General features: G+C 53.9%; 18 non-coding genes and 3 pseudogenes across 18 annotated transcripts; all 21 read left to right on the top strand.

Annotated features, from left to right (window-relative positions):
• The first annotated feature begins 62 nt into the window (after positions 1–62).
• LOC144494210 (5S ribosomal RNA) lies at positions 63–181 on the top strand. Its single transcript, XR_013497835.1, has one exon. It is a non-coding gene; the product is annotated as a 5S ribosomal RNA (ribosomal RNA).
• Positions 182–1,091: 910 nt separating this feature from the next.
• LOC144494350 (5S ribosomal RNA) lies at positions 1,092–1,210 on the top strand. Its single transcript, XR_013497968.1, has one exon. It is a non-coding gene; the product is annotated as a 5S ribosomal RNA (ribosomal RNA).
• Positions 1,211–1,518: 308 nt separating this feature from the next.
• On the top strand, positions 1,519–1,637 carry LOC144494317 (5S ribosomal RNA). The gene has a single exon (XR_013497937.1). It is a non-coding gene; the product is annotated as a 5S ribosomal RNA (ribosomal RNA).
• Positions 1,638–1,945: 308 nt separating this feature from the next.
• Positions 1,946–2,064, top strand: LOC144494316 (5S ribosomal RNA). Its single transcript, XR_013497936.1, has one exon. It is a non-coding gene; the product is annotated as a 5S ribosomal RNA (ribosomal RNA).
• Positions 2,065–2,372: 308 nt separating this feature from the next.
• On the top strand, positions 2,373–2,491 carry LOC144494374 (5S ribosomal RNA). The gene has a single exon (XR_013497991.1). It is a non-coding gene; the product is annotated as a 5S ribosomal RNA (ribosomal RNA).
• An 844-nt stretch (positions 2,492–3,335) lies between these two features.
• LOC144494373 (5S ribosomal RNA) lies at positions 3,336–3,454 on the top strand. The gene has a single exon (XR_013497990.1). It is a non-coding gene; the product is annotated as a 5S ribosomal RNA (ribosomal RNA).
• Positions 3,455–3,759: 305 nt separating this feature from the next.
• Positions 3,760–3,868, top strand: LOC144494470 (5S ribosomal RNA; annotated as a pseudogene).
• A 305-nt stretch (positions 3,869–4,173) lies between these two features.
• Positions 4,174–4,292, top strand: LOC144494349 (5S ribosomal RNA). The gene has a single exon (XR_013497967.1). It is a non-coding gene; the product is annotated as a 5S ribosomal RNA (ribosomal RNA).
• A 308-nt stretch (positions 4,293–4,600) lies between these two features.
• On the top strand, positions 4,601–4,709 carry LOC144494453 (5S ribosomal RNA; annotated as a pseudogene).
• Positions 4,710–5,017: 308 nt separating this feature from the next.
• On the top strand, positions 5,018–5,136 carry LOC144494372 (5S ribosomal RNA). Its single transcript, XR_013497989.1, has one exon. It is a non-coding gene; the product is annotated as a 5S ribosomal RNA (ribosomal RNA).
• Positions 5,137–6,129: 993 nt separating this feature from the next.
• LOC144494431 (5S ribosomal RNA) lies at positions 6,130–6,248 on the top strand. The gene has a single exon (XR_013498045.1). It is a non-coding gene; the product is annotated as a 5S ribosomal RNA (ribosomal RNA).
• A 305-nt stretch (positions 6,249–6,553) lies between these two features.
• Positions 6,554–6,672, top strand: LOC144494209 (5S ribosomal RNA). The gene has a single exon (XR_013497834.1). It is a non-coding gene; the product is annotated as a 5S ribosomal RNA (ribosomal RNA).
• A 305-nt stretch (positions 6,673–6,977) lies between these two features.
• On the top strand, positions 6,978–7,096 carry LOC144494391 (5S ribosomal RNA). The gene has a single exon (XR_013498007.1). It is a non-coding gene; the product is annotated as a 5S ribosomal RNA (ribosomal RNA).
• Positions 7,097–7,404: 308 nt separating this feature from the next.
• LOC144494611 (5S ribosomal RNA) lies at positions 7,405–7,523 on the top strand. Its single transcript, XR_013498139.1, has one exon. It is a non-coding gene; the product is annotated as a 5S ribosomal RNA (ribosomal RNA).
• Positions 7,524–8,367: 844 nt separating this feature from the next.
• Positions 8,368–8,486, top strand: LOC144494430 (5S ribosomal RNA). Its single transcript, XR_013498044.1, has one exon. It is a non-coding gene; the product is annotated as a 5S ribosomal RNA (ribosomal RNA).
• Positions 8,487–8,794: 308 nt separating this feature from the next.
• On the top strand, positions 8,795–8,903 carry LOC144494468 (5S ribosomal RNA; annotated as a pseudogene).
• A 305-nt stretch (positions 8,904–9,208) lies between these two features.
• LOC144494414 (5S ribosomal RNA) lies at positions 9,209–9,327 on the top strand. The gene has a single exon (XR_013498029.1). It is a non-coding gene; the product is annotated as a 5S ribosomal RNA (ribosomal RNA).
• Positions 9,328–9,635: 308 nt separating this feature from the next.
• On the top strand, positions 9,636–9,754 carry LOC144494610 (5S ribosomal RNA). The gene has a single exon (XR_013498138.1). It is a non-coding gene; the product is annotated as a 5S ribosomal RNA (ribosomal RNA).
• Positions 9,755–10,062: 308 nt separating this feature from the next.
• LOC144494371 (5S ribosomal RNA) lies at positions 10,063–10,181 on the top strand. Its single transcript, XR_013497988.1, has one exon. It is a non-coding gene; the product is annotated as a 5S ribosomal RNA (ribosomal RNA).
• An 844-nt stretch (positions 10,182–11,025) lies between these two features.
• On the top strand, positions 11,026–11,144 carry LOC144494370 (5S ribosomal RNA). Its single transcript, XR_013497987.1, has one exon. It is a non-coding gene; the product is annotated as a 5S ribosomal RNA (ribosomal RNA).
• Positions 11,145–11,988: 844 nt separating this feature from the next.
• LOC144494369 (5S ribosomal RNA) lies at positions 11,989–12,107 on the top strand. The gene has a single exon (XR_013497986.1). It is a non-coding gene; the product is annotated as a 5S ribosomal RNA (ribosomal RNA).
• The last annotated feature ends 393 nt before the right edge of the window (positions 12,108–12,500 follow it).

Genomic DNA, 12,500 nt, shown 5'->3' with positions numbered 1-12,500 from the left:
GCGGCAAAGAAGAAGCGGCTGAGCTATGAGACTTGAATTAGCCAGAAAGCAGGGCAGTCAATGCCTACGGCCATACTAGTCTGAAAACGCCCGATCTCGTCTGATCTCGGAAGCTAAGCAGACTCAGGCCTGGTTAGTACTTGGATGGGAGACCGCCTGGGAATACCAGGTGCAGTAGGCTTTTGCTGCCAGCAGAGGCTGCCCACAACACACGGTCACCGCAGCCTCGGCCCAGAGGCAGGCAATCTTTTGGCTGCTCCCTCAGCCTGGCTTTGCCAGGACATTCAGCTGCTACGGTCTTGCCCCTTGGGTGCTTCCTCAGGTGAAAGACAGACAGGTGGCTGGTAAAGGCGGCTGAGGGACTTCAATGGTGCATTTTGGGAGATGTCAGACCAGCAGTATCTACCAAGAAGTGGGAAGCGGAAGGTCTGGTATCTCAGTGCATTTTGGGAAAACTCAGACAAGCAATATCCACCAAGAAGTGGGAAGTGGAAGGTCTGGTGTCTCAGTGCATTTTGGGAAAAGTCAGGCAAGCAATATCCACCAAGAAGTGGGAAGCGGAAGGTCTGATGTCACAGTGCATTTTGGGAAAAGTCAGGCAAGCAATATCCACCAAGAAGTGGGAAGCGGAAGGTCTGATGTCACAGAGTGGTTATCCCCAAACACTACATTAGTGTTTCCCTCCCTCCCTCCTCCTCTGACCAAAAAAAAAAGGCCACTGTGAGAAGGTAAAAGTGAAGGGAAGAGTTTTAAAAATTTTTTGAAAATCATTCAAATGGTGCTTGAAATGTCAGTGATTGGGATTAAGTATTGCACGTGAGAGATGTGGGAGATCCGTGCAGCTTCTAGCGTCTCGGATGACTACGTCTGCTGCTACATTCAACGACATTCAGCTGCTACGGTCTTGCCCCTTGGGCGCTGGCTGAGCTGAAAGACAACCACGCCTCGCAAGGATGTGAAAAGCGGCGAGAGGGAGAGAGAGCACAAAGGAGGAGGAGGAGGAGGAGAGAGGGAAAAGAATTGCCATGAGCGGCAAAGAAGAAGCGGCTGAGCTATGAGACTTGAATTAGCCAGAAAGCAGGGCAGTCAATGCCTACAGCCATACTTGTCTGAAAACGCCCGATCTCGTCTGATCTCGGAAGCAAAGCAGACTCAGGCCTGGTTAGTACTTGGATGGGAGACCGCCTGGGAATACCAGGTGCAGTAGGCTTTTGCTGCCAGCAGAGGCTGCCCACAACACACGGTCACCGCAGCCTCGGCCCAGAGGCAGGCAATCTTTTGGCTGCTCCCTCAGCCTGGCTTTGCCAGGACATTCAGCTGCTACGGTCTTGCCCCTTGGGCGCTGGCTGAGCTGAAAGACAACCACGCCTCGCAAGGATGTGAAAAGCGGCGAGAGGGAGAGAGAGCACAAAGGAGGAGGAGGAGGAGGAGGAGAGAGGGAAAAGAATTGCCATGAGCGGCAAAGAAGAAGCGGCTGAGCTATGAGACTTGAATTAGCCAGAAAGCAGGGCAGTCAATGCCTACGGCCATACTAGTCTGGAAACGCCCGATCTCGTCTGATCTCGGAAGCTAAGCAGACTCAGGCCTGGTTAGTACTTGGATGGGAGACCGCCTGGGAATACCAGGTGCAGTAGGCTTTTGCTGCCAGCAGAGGCTGCCCACAACACACGGTCACCGCAGCCTCGGCCCAGAGGCAGGCAATCTTTTGGCTGCTCCCTCAGCCTGGCTTTGCCAGGACATTCAGCTGCTACGGTCTTGCCCCTTGGGCGCTGGCTGAGCTGAAAGACAACCACGCCTCGCAAGGATGTGAAAAGCGGCGAGAGGGAGAGAGAGCACAAAGGAGGAGGAGGAGGAGGAGGAGAGAGGGAAAAGAATTGACATGAGCGGCAAAGAAGAAGCGGCTGAGCTATGAGACTTGAATTAGCCAGAAAGCAGGGCAGTCAATGCCTACGGCCATACTAGTCTGGAAACGCCCGATCTCGTCTGATCTCGGAAGCTAAGCAGACTCAGGCCTGGTTAGTACTTGGATGGGAGACCGCCTGGGAATACCAGGTGCAGTAGGCTTTTGCTGCCAGCAGAGGCTGCCCACAACACACGGTCACCGCAGCCTCGGCCCAGAGGCAGGCAATCTTTTGGCTGCTCCCTCAGCCTGGCTTTGCCAGGACATTCAGCTGCTACGGTCTTGCCCCTTGGGCGCTGGCTGAGCTGAAAGACAACCACGCCTCGCAAGGATGTGAAAAGCGGCGAGAGGGAGAGAGAGCACAAAGGAGGAGGAGGAGGAGGAGGAGAGAGGGAAAAGAATTGACATGAGCGGCAAAGAAGAAGCGGCTGAGCTATGAGACTTGAATTAGCCAGAAAGCAGGGCAGTCAATGCCTACGGCCATACTAGTCTGAAAACGCCCGATCTCGTCTGATCTCAGAAGCTAAGCAGACTCAGGCCTGGTTAGTACTTGGATGGGAGACCGCCTGGGAATACCAGGTGCAGTAGGCTTTTGCTGCCAGCAGAGGCTGCCCACAACACACGGTCACCGCAGCCTCGGCCCAGAGGCAGGCAATCTTTTGGCTGCTCCCTCAGCCTGGCTTTGCCAGGACATTCAGCTGCTACGGCCTTGCCCCTTGGGTGCTTCCTCAGGTGAAAGACAGACACGTGGCTGGTAAAGGCGGCTGAGGGACTTCAATGGTGCATTTTGGGAGATGTCAGACCAGCAGTATCTACCAAGAAGTGGGAAGCGGAAGGTCTGGTATCTCAGTGCATTTTGGGAAAACTCAGACAAGCAATATCCACCAAGAAGTGGGAAGTGGAAGGTCTGGTGTCTCAGTGCATTTTGGGAAAAGTCAGGCAAGCAATATCCACCAAGAAGTGGGAAGCGGAAGGTCTGATGTCACAGAGTGGTTATCCCCAAACACTACATTAGTGTTTCCCTCCCTCCCTCCTCCTCTGACCAAAAAAAAAAGGCCACTGTGAGAAGGTAAAAGTGAAGGGAAGAGTTTTAAAATTTTTTTGAAAATCATTCAAATGGTGCTTGAAATGTCAGTGATTGGGATTAAGTATTGCACGTGAGAGATGTGGGAGATCCGTGCAGCTTCTAGCGTCTCGGATGACTACGTCTGCTGCTACATTCAACGACATTCAGCTGCTACGGTCTTGCCCCTTGGGCGCTGGCTGAGCTGAAAGACAACCACGCCTCGCAAGGATGTGAAAAGCGGCGAGAGGGAGAGAGAGCACAAAGGAGGAGGAGGAGGAGGAGGAGAGAGGGAAAAGAATTGACATGAGCGGCAAAGAAGAAGCGGCTGAGCTATGAGACTTGAATTAGCCAGAAAGCAGGGCAGTCAATGCCTACGGCCATACTAGTCTGAAAACGCCCGATCTCGTCTGATCTCAGAAGCTAAGCAGACTCAGGCCTGGTTAGTACTTGGATGGGAGACCGCCTGGGAATACCAGGTGCAGTAGGCTTTTGCTGCCAGCAGAGGCTGCCCACAACACACGGTCACCGCAGCCTCGGCCCAGAGGCAGGCAATCTTTTGGCTGCTCCCTCAGCCTGGCTTTGCCAGGACATTCAGCTGCTACGGTCTTGCCCCTTGGGCGCTGGCTGAGCTGAAAGACAACCACGCCTCGCAAGGATGTGAAAAGCGGCGAGAGGGAGAGAGAGCACAAAGGAGGAGGAGGAGGAGGAGAGAGGGAAAAGAATTGCCATGAGCGGCAAAGAAGAAGCGGCTGAGCTATGAGACTTGAATTAGCCAGAAAGCAGGGCAGTCAATGCCTACGGCCATACTAGTCTGAAAACGTCTGATCTCGGAAGCAGAGCAGACTCAGGCCTGGTTAGTACTTGGATGGGAGACCGCCTGGGAATACCAGGTGCAGTAGGCTTTTGCTGCCAGCAGAGGCTGCCCACAACACACGGTCACCGCAGCCTCGGCCCAGAGGCAGGCAATCTTTTGGCTGCTCCCTCAGCCTGGCTTTGCCAGGACATTCAGCTGCTACGGTCTTGCCCCTTGGGCGCTGGCTGAGCTGAAAGACAACCACGCCTCGCAAGGATGTGAAAAGCGGCGAGAGGGAGAGAGAGCACAAAGGAGGAGGAGGAGGAGGAGAGAGGGAAAAGAATTGCCATGAGCGGCAAAGAAGAAGCGGCTGAGCTATGAGACTTGAATTAGCCAGAAAGCAGGGCAGTCAATGCCTACAGCCATACTTGTCTGAAAACGCCCGATCTCGTCTGATCTCGGAAGCAAAGCAGACTCAGGCCTGGTTAGTACTTGGATGGGAGACCGCCTGGGAATACCAGGTGCAGTAGGCTTTTGCTGCCAGCAGAGGCTGCCCACAACACACGGTCACCGCAGCCTCGGCCCAGAGGCAGGCAATCTTTTGGCTGCTCCCTCAGCCTGGCTTTGCCAGGACATTCAGCTGCTACGGTCTTGCCCCTTGGGCGCTGGCTGAGCTGAAAGACAACCACGCCTCGCAAGGATGTGAAAAGCGGCGAGAGGGAGAGAGAGCACAAAGGAGGAGGAGGAGGAGGAGGAGAGAGGGAAAAGAATTGCCATGAGCGGCAAAGAAGAAGCGGCTGAGCTATGAGACTTGAATTAGCCAGAAAGCAGGGCAGTCAATGCCTACGGCCATACTAGTCTGGAAACGCCTGATCTCGGAAGCTAAGCAGACTCAGGCCTGGTTAGTACTTGGATGGGAGACCGCCTGGGAATACCAGGTGCAGTAGGCTTTTGCTGCCAGCAGAGGCTGCCCACAACACACGGTCACCGCAGCCTCGGCCCAGAGGCAGGCAATCTTTTGGCTGCTCCCTCAGCCTGGCTTTGCCAGGACATTCAGCTGCTACGGTCTTGCCCCTTGGGCGCTGGCTGAGCTGAAAGACAACCACGCCTCGCAAGGATGTGAAAAGCGGCGAGAGGGAGAGAGAGCACAAAGGAGGAGGAGGAGGAGGAGGAGAGAGGGAAAAGAATTGACATGAGCGGCAAAGAAGAAGCGGCTGAGCTATGAGACTTGAATTAGCCAGAAAGCAGGGCAGTCAATGCCTACGGCCATACTAGTCTGAAAACGCCCGATCTCGTCTGATCTCAGAAGCTAAGCAGACTCAGGCCTGGTTAGTACTTGGATGGGAGACCGCCTGGGAATACCAGGTGCAGTAGGCTTTTGCTGCCAGCAGAGGCTGCCCACAACACACGGTCACCGCAGCCTCGGCCCAGAGGCAGGCAATCTTTTGGCTGCTCCCTCAGCCTGGCATTGCCAGGACATTCAGCTGCTACGGCCTTGCCCCTTGGGTGCTTCCTCAGGTGAAAGACAGACACGTGGCTGGTAAAGGCGGCTGAGGGACTTCAATGGTGCATTTTGGGAGATGTCAGACCAGCAGTATCTACCAAGAAGTGGGAAGCGGAAGGTCTGGTATCTCAGTGCATTTTGGGAAAACTCAGACAAGCAATATCCACCAAGAAGTGGGAAGTGGAAGGTCTGGTGTCTCAGTGCATTTTGGGAAAAGTCAGGCAAGCAATATCCACCAAGAAGTGGGAAGCGGAAGGTCTGAAGCGGAAGGTCTGGTATCTCAGTGCATTTTGGGAAAACTCAGACAAGCAATATCCACCAAGAAGTGGGAAGTGGAAGGTCTGGTGTCTCAGTGCATTTTGGGAAAAGTCAGGCAAGCAATATCCACCAAGAAGTGGGAAGCGGAAGGTCTGATGTCACAGAGTGGTTATCCCCAAACACTACATTAGTGTTTCCCTCCCTCCCTCCTCCTCTGACCAAAAAAAAAAGGCCACTGTGAGAAGGTAAAAGTGAAGGGAAGAGTTTTAAAAATTTTTTGAAAATCATTCAAATGGTGCTTGAAATGTCAGTGATTGGGATTAAGTATTGCACGTGAGAGATGTGGGAGATCCGTGCAGCTTCTAGCGTCTCGGATGACTACGTCTGCTGCTACATTCAACGACATTCAGCTGCTACGGTCTTGCCCCTTGGGCGCTGGCTGAGCTGAAAGACAACCACGCCTCGCAAGGATGTGAAAAGCGGCGAGAGGGAGAGAGAGCACAAAGGAGGAGGAGGAGGAGGAGAGAGGGAAAAGAATTGCCATGAGCGGCAAAGAAGAAGCGGCTGAGCTATGAGACTTGAATTAGCCAGAAAGCAGGGCAGTCAATGCCTACGGCCATACTAGTCTGAAAACGCCCAATCTCGTCTGATCTCGGAAACTAAGCAGACTCAGGCCTGGTTAGTACTTGGATGGGAGACCGCCTGGGAATACCAGGTGCAGTAGGCTTTTGCTGCCAGCAGAGGCTGCCCACAACACACGGTCACCGCAGCCTCGGCCCAGAGGCAGGCAATCTTTTGGCTGCTCCCTCAGCCTGGCTTTGCCAGGACATTCAGCTGCTACGGTCTTGCCCCTTGGGCGCTGGCTGAGCTGAAAGACAACCACGCCTCGCAAGGATGTGAAAAGCGGCGAGAGGGAGAGAGAGCACAAAGGAGGAGGAGGAGGAGGAGAGAGGGAAAAGAATTGCCATGAGCGGCAAAGAAGAAGCGGCTGAGCTATGAGACTTGAATTAGCCAGAAAGCAGGGCAGTCAATGCCTACGGCCATACTAGTCTGAAAACGCCCGATCTCGTCTGATCTCGGAAGCTAAGCAGACTCAGGCCTGGTTAGTACTTGGATGGGAGACCGCCTGGGAATACCAGGTGCAGTAGGCTTTTGCTGCCAGCAGAGGCTGCCCACAACACACGGTCACCGCAGCCTCGGCCCAGAGGCAGGCAATCTTTTGGCTGCTCCCTCAGCCTGGCTTTGCCAGGACATTCAGCTGCTACGGTCTTGCCCCTTGGGCGCTGGCTGAGCTGAAAGACAACCACGCCTCGCAAGGATGTGAAAAGCGGCGAGAGGGAGAGAGAGCACAAAGGAGGAGGAGGAGGAGGAGAGAGGGAAAAGAATTGCCATGAGCGGCAAAGAAGAAGCGGCTGAGCTATGAGACTTGAATTAGCCAGAAAGCAGGGCAGTCAATGCCTACGGCCATACTAGTCTGAAAACGCCCGATCTCGTCTGATCTCGGAAACTAAGCAGACTCAGGCCTGGTTAGTACTTGGATGGGAGACCGCCTGGGAATACCAGGTGCAGTAGGCTTTTGCTGCCAGCAGAGGCTGCCCACAACACACGGTCACCGCAGCCTCGGCCCAGAGGCAGGCAATCTTTTGGCTGCTCCCTCAGCCTGGCTTTGCCAGGACATTCAGCTGCTACGGTCTTGCCCCTTGGGCGCTGGCTGAGCTGAAAGACAACCACGCCTCGCAAGGATGTGAAAAGCGGCGAGAGGGAGAGAGAGCACAAAGGAGGAGGAGGAGGAGCAGGAGAGAGGGAAAAGAATTGACATGAGCGGCAAAGAAGAAGCGGCTGAGCTATGAGACTTGAATTAGCCAGAAAGCAGGGCAGTCAATGCCTACGGCCATACTAGTCTGAAAACGCCCGATCTCGTCTGATCTCGGAAGCTAAGCAGACTCAGGCCTGGTTAGTACTTGGATGGGAGACCGCCTGGGAATACCAGGTGCAGTAGGCTTTTGCTGCCAGCAGAGGCTGCCCACAACACACGGTCACCGCAGCCTCGGCCCAGAGGCAGGCAATCTTTTGGCTGCTCCCTCAGCCTGGCTTTGCCAGGACATTCAGCTGCTACGGCCTTGCCCCTTGGGTGCTTCCTCAGGTGAAAGACAGACACGTGGCTGGTAAAGGCGGCTGAGGGACTTCAATGGTGCATTTTGGGAGATGTCAGACCAGCAGTATCTACCAAGAAGTGGGAAGCGGAAGGTCTGGTATCTCAGTGCATTTTGGGAAAACTCAGACAAGCAATATCCACCAAGAAGTGGGAAGTGGAAGGTCTGGTGTCTCAGTGCATTTTGGGAAAAGTCAGGCAAGCAATATCCACCAAGAAGTGGGAAGCGGAAGGTCTGATGTCACAGAGTGGTTATCCCCAAACACTACATTAGTGTTTCCCTCCCTCCCTCCTCCTCTGACCAAAAAAAAAAGGCCACTGTGAGAAGGTAAAAGTGAAGGGAAGAGTTTTAAAATTTTTTTGAAAATCATTCAAATGGTGCTTGAAATGTCAGTGATTGGGATTAAGTATTGCACGTGAGAGATGTGGGAGATCCGTGCAGCTTCTAGCGTCTCGGATGACTACGTCTGCTGCTACATTCAACGACATTCAGCTGCTACGGTCTTGCCCCTTGGGCGCTGGCTGAGCTGAAAGACAACCACGCCTCGCAAGGATGTGAAAAGCGGCGAGAGGGAGAGAGAGCACAAAGGAGGAGGAGGAGGAGGAGGAGAGAGGGAAAAGAATTGACATGAGCGGCAGAGAAGAAGCGGCTGAGCTATGAGACTTGAATTAGCCAGAAAGCAGGGCAGTCAATGCCTACGGCCATACTAGTCTGAAAACGCCTGATCTCGTCTGATCTCGGAAACTAAGCAGACTCAGGCCTGGTTAGTACTTGGATGGGAGACCGCCTGGGAATACCAGGTGCAGTAGGCGTTTGCTGCCAGCAGAGGCTGCCCACAACACACGGTCACCGCAGCCTCGGCCCAGAGGCAGGCAATCTTTTGGCTGCTCCCTCAGCCTGGCTTTGCCAGGACATTCAGCTGCTACGGTCTTGCCCCTTGGGCGCTGGCTGAGCTGAAAGACAACCACGCCTCGCAAGGATGTGAAAAGCGGCGAGAGGGAGAGAGAGCACAAAGGAGGAGGAGGAGGAGGAGGAGAGAGGGAAAAGAATTGACATGAGCGGCAAAGAAGAAGCGGCTGAGCTATGAGACTTGAATTAGCCAGAAAGCAGGGCAGTCAATGCCTACGGCCATACTAGTCTGAAAACGTCTGATCTCGGAAGCTGAGCAGACTCAGGCCTGGTTAGTACTTGGATGGGAGACCGCCTGGGAATACCAGGTGCAGTAGGCTTTTGCTGCCAGCAGAGGCTGCCCACAACACACGGTCACCGCAGCCTCGGCCCAGAGGCAGGCAATCTTTTGGCTGCTCCCTCAGCCTGGCTTTGCCAGGACATTCAGCTGCTACGGTCTTGCCCCTTGGGCGCTGGCTGAGCTGAAAGACAACCACGCCTCGCAAGGATGTGAAAAGCGGCGAGAGGGAGAGAGAGCACAAAGGAGGAGGAGGAGGAGGAGAGAGGGAAAAGAATTGCCATGAGCGGCAAAGAAGAAGCGGCTGAGCTATGAGACTTGAATTAGCCAGAAAGCAGGGCAGTCAATGCCTACAGCCATACTTGTCTGAAAACGCCCGATCTCGTCTGATCTCGGAAGCAAAGCAGACTCAGGTCTGGTTAGTACTTGGATGGGAGACCGCCTGGGAATACCAGGTGCAGTAGGCTTTTGCTGCCAGCAGAGGCTGCCCACAACACACGGTCACCGCAGCCTCGGCCCAGAGGCAGGCAATCTTTTGGCTGCTCCCTCAGCCTGGCTTTGCCAGGACATTCAGCTGCTACGGTCTTGCCCCTTGGGCGCTGGCTGAGCTGAAAGACAACCACGCCTCGCAAGGATGTGAAAAGCGGCGAGAGGGAGAGAGAGCACAAAGGAGGAGGAGGAGGAGGAGGAGAGAGGGAAAAGAATTGCCATGAGCGGCAAAGAAGAAGCGGCTGAGCTATGAGACTTGAATTAGCCAGAAAGCAGGGCAGTCAATGCCTACGGCCATACTAGTCTGAAAACGCCCGATCTCGTCTGATCTCGGAAGCTAAGCAGACTCAGGCCTGGTTAGTACTTGGATGGGAGACCGCCTGGGAATACCAGGTGCAGTAGGCTTTTGCTGCCAGCAGAGGCTGCCCACAACACACGGTCACCGCAGCCTCGGCCCAGAGGCAGGCAATCTTTTGGCTGCTCCCTCAGCCTGGCTTTGCCAGGACATTCAGCTGCTACGGTCTTGCCCCTTGGGCGCTGGCTGAGCTGAAAGACAACCACGCCTCGCAAGGATGTGAAAAGCGGCGAGAGGGAGAGAGAGCACAAAGGAGGAGGAGGAGGAGGAGGAGAGAGGGAAAAGAATTGACATGAGCGGCAAAGAAGAAGCGGCTGAGCTATGAGACTTGAATTAGCCAGAAAGCAGGGCAGTCAATGCCTACGGCCATACTAGTCTGAAAACGCCCGATCTCGTCTGATCTCAGAAGCTAAGCAGACTCAGGCCTGGTTAGTACTTGGATGGGAGACCGCCTGGGAATACCAGGTGCAGTAGGCTTTTGCTGCCAGCAGAGGCTGCCCACAACACACGGTCACCGCAGCCTCGGCCCAGAGGCAGGCAATCTTTTGGCTGCTCCCTCAGCCTGGCTTTGCCAGGACATTCAGCTGCTACGGCCTTGCCCCTTGGGTGCTTCCTCAGGTGAAAGACAGACACGTGGCTGGTAAAGGCGGCTGAGGGACTTCAATGGTGCATTTTGGGAGATGTCAGACCAGCAGTATCTACCAAGAAGTGGGAAGCGGAAGGTCTGGTATCTCAGTGCATTTTGGGAAAACTCAGACAAGCAATATCCACCAAGAAGTGGGAAGTGGAAGGTCTGGTGTCTCAGTGCATTTTGGGAAAAGTCAGGCAAGCAATATCCACCAAGAAGTGGGAAGCGGAAGGTCTGATGTCACAGAGTGGTTATCCCCAAACACTACATTAGTGTTTCCCTCCCTCCCTCCTCCTCTGACCAAAAAAAAAAGGCCACTGTGAGAAGGTAAAAGTGAAGGGAAGAGTTTTAAAATTTTTTTGAAAATCATTCAAATGGTGCTTGAAATGTCAGTGATTGGGATTAAGTATTGCACGTGAGAGATGTGGGAGATCCGTGCAGCTTCTAGCGTCTCGGATGACTACGTCTGCTGCTACATTCAACGACATTCAGCTGCTACGGTCTTGCCCCTTGGGCGCTGGCTGAGCTGAAAGACAACCACGCCTCGCAAGGATGTGAAAAGCGGCGAGAGGGAGAGAGAGCACAAAGGAGGAGGAGGAGGAGGAGGAGAGAGGGAAAAGAATTGACATGAGCGGCAAAGAAGAAGCGGCTGAGCTATGAGACTTGAATTAGCCAGAAAGCAGGGCAGTCAATGCCTACGGCCATACTAGTCTGAAAACGCCCGATCTCGTCTGATCTCAGAAGCTAAGCAGACTCAGGCCTGGTTAGTACTTGGATGGGAGACCGCCTGGGAATACCAGGTGCAGTAGGCTTTTGCTGCCAGCAGAGGCTGCCCACAACACACGGTCACCGCAGCCTCGGCCCAGAGGCAGGCAATCTTTTGGCTGCTCCCTCAGCCTGGCTTTGCCAGGACATTCAGCTGCTACGGCCTTGCCCCTTGGGTGCTTCCTCAGGTGAAAGACAGACACGTGGCTGGTAAAGGCGGCTGAGGGACTTCAATGGTGCATTTTGGGAGATGTCAGACCAGCAGTATCTACCAAGAAGTGGGAAGCGGAAGGTCTGGTATCTCAGTGCATTTTGGGAAAACTCAGACAAGCAATATCCACCAAGAAGTGGGAAGTGGAAGGTCTGGTGTCTCAGTGCATTTTGGGAAAAGTCAGGCAAGCAATATCCACCAAGAAGTGGGAAGCGGAAGGTCTGATGTCACAGAGTGGTTATCCCCAAACACTACATTAGTGTTTCCCTCCCTCCCTCCTCCTCTGACCAAAAAAAAAAGGCCACTGTGAGAAGGTAAAAGTGAAGGGAAGAGTTTTAAAATTTTTTTGAAAATCATTCAAATGGTGCTTGAAATGTCAGTGATTGGGATTAAGTATTGCACGTGAGAGATGTGGGAGATCCGTGCAGCTTCTAGCGTCTCGGATGACTACGTCTGCTGCTACATTCAACGACATTCAGCTGCTACGGTCTTGCCCCTTGGGCGCTGGCTGAGCTGAAAGACAACCACGCCTCGCAAGGATGTGAAAAGCGGCGAGAGGGAGAGAGAGCACAAAGGAGGAGGAGGAGGAGGAGGAGAGAGGGAAAAGAATTGACATGAGCGGCAAAGAAGAAGCGGCTGAGCTATGAGACTTGAATTAGCCAGAAAGCAGGGCAGTCAATGCCTACGGCCATACTAGTCTGAAAACGCCCGATCTCGTCTGATCTCAGAAGCTAAGCAGACTCAGGCCTGGTTAGTACTTGGATGGGAGACCGCCTGGGAATACCAGGTGCAGTAGGCTTTTGCTGCCAGCAGAGGCTGCCCACAACACACGGTCACCGCAGCCTCGGCCCAGAGGCAGGCAATCTTTTGGCTGCTCCCTCAGCCTGGCTTTGCCAGGACATTCAGCTGCTACGGCCTTGCCCCTTGGGTGCTTCCTCAGGTGAAAGACAGACACGTGGCTGGTAAAGGCGGCTGAGGGACTTCAATGGTGCATTTTGGGAGATGTCAGACCAGCAGTATCTACCAAGAAGTGGGAAGCGGAAGGTCTGGTATCTCAGTGCATTTTGGGAAAACTCAGACAAGCAATATCCACCAAGAAGTGGGAAGTGGAAGGTCTGGTGTCTCAGTGCATTTTGGGAAAAGTCAGGCAAGCAATATCCACCAAGAAGTGGGAAGCGGAAGGTCTGATGTC

The sequence above is a fragment of the Mustelus asterias genome, chromosome 5 (assembly GCF_964213995.1).
Source record: "Mustelus asterias chromosome 5, sMusAst1.hap1.1, whole genome shotgun sequence".
In the NCBI taxonomy this organism is placed as follows: Eukaryota; Metazoa; Chordata; class Chondrichthyes; order Carcharhiniformes; family Triakidae; genus Mustelus; species Mustelus asterias.
The sequence above is the reverse complement of the archived record's forward strand: the minus strand, read 5'-3'. Positions and strand labels throughout refer to the sequence as shown.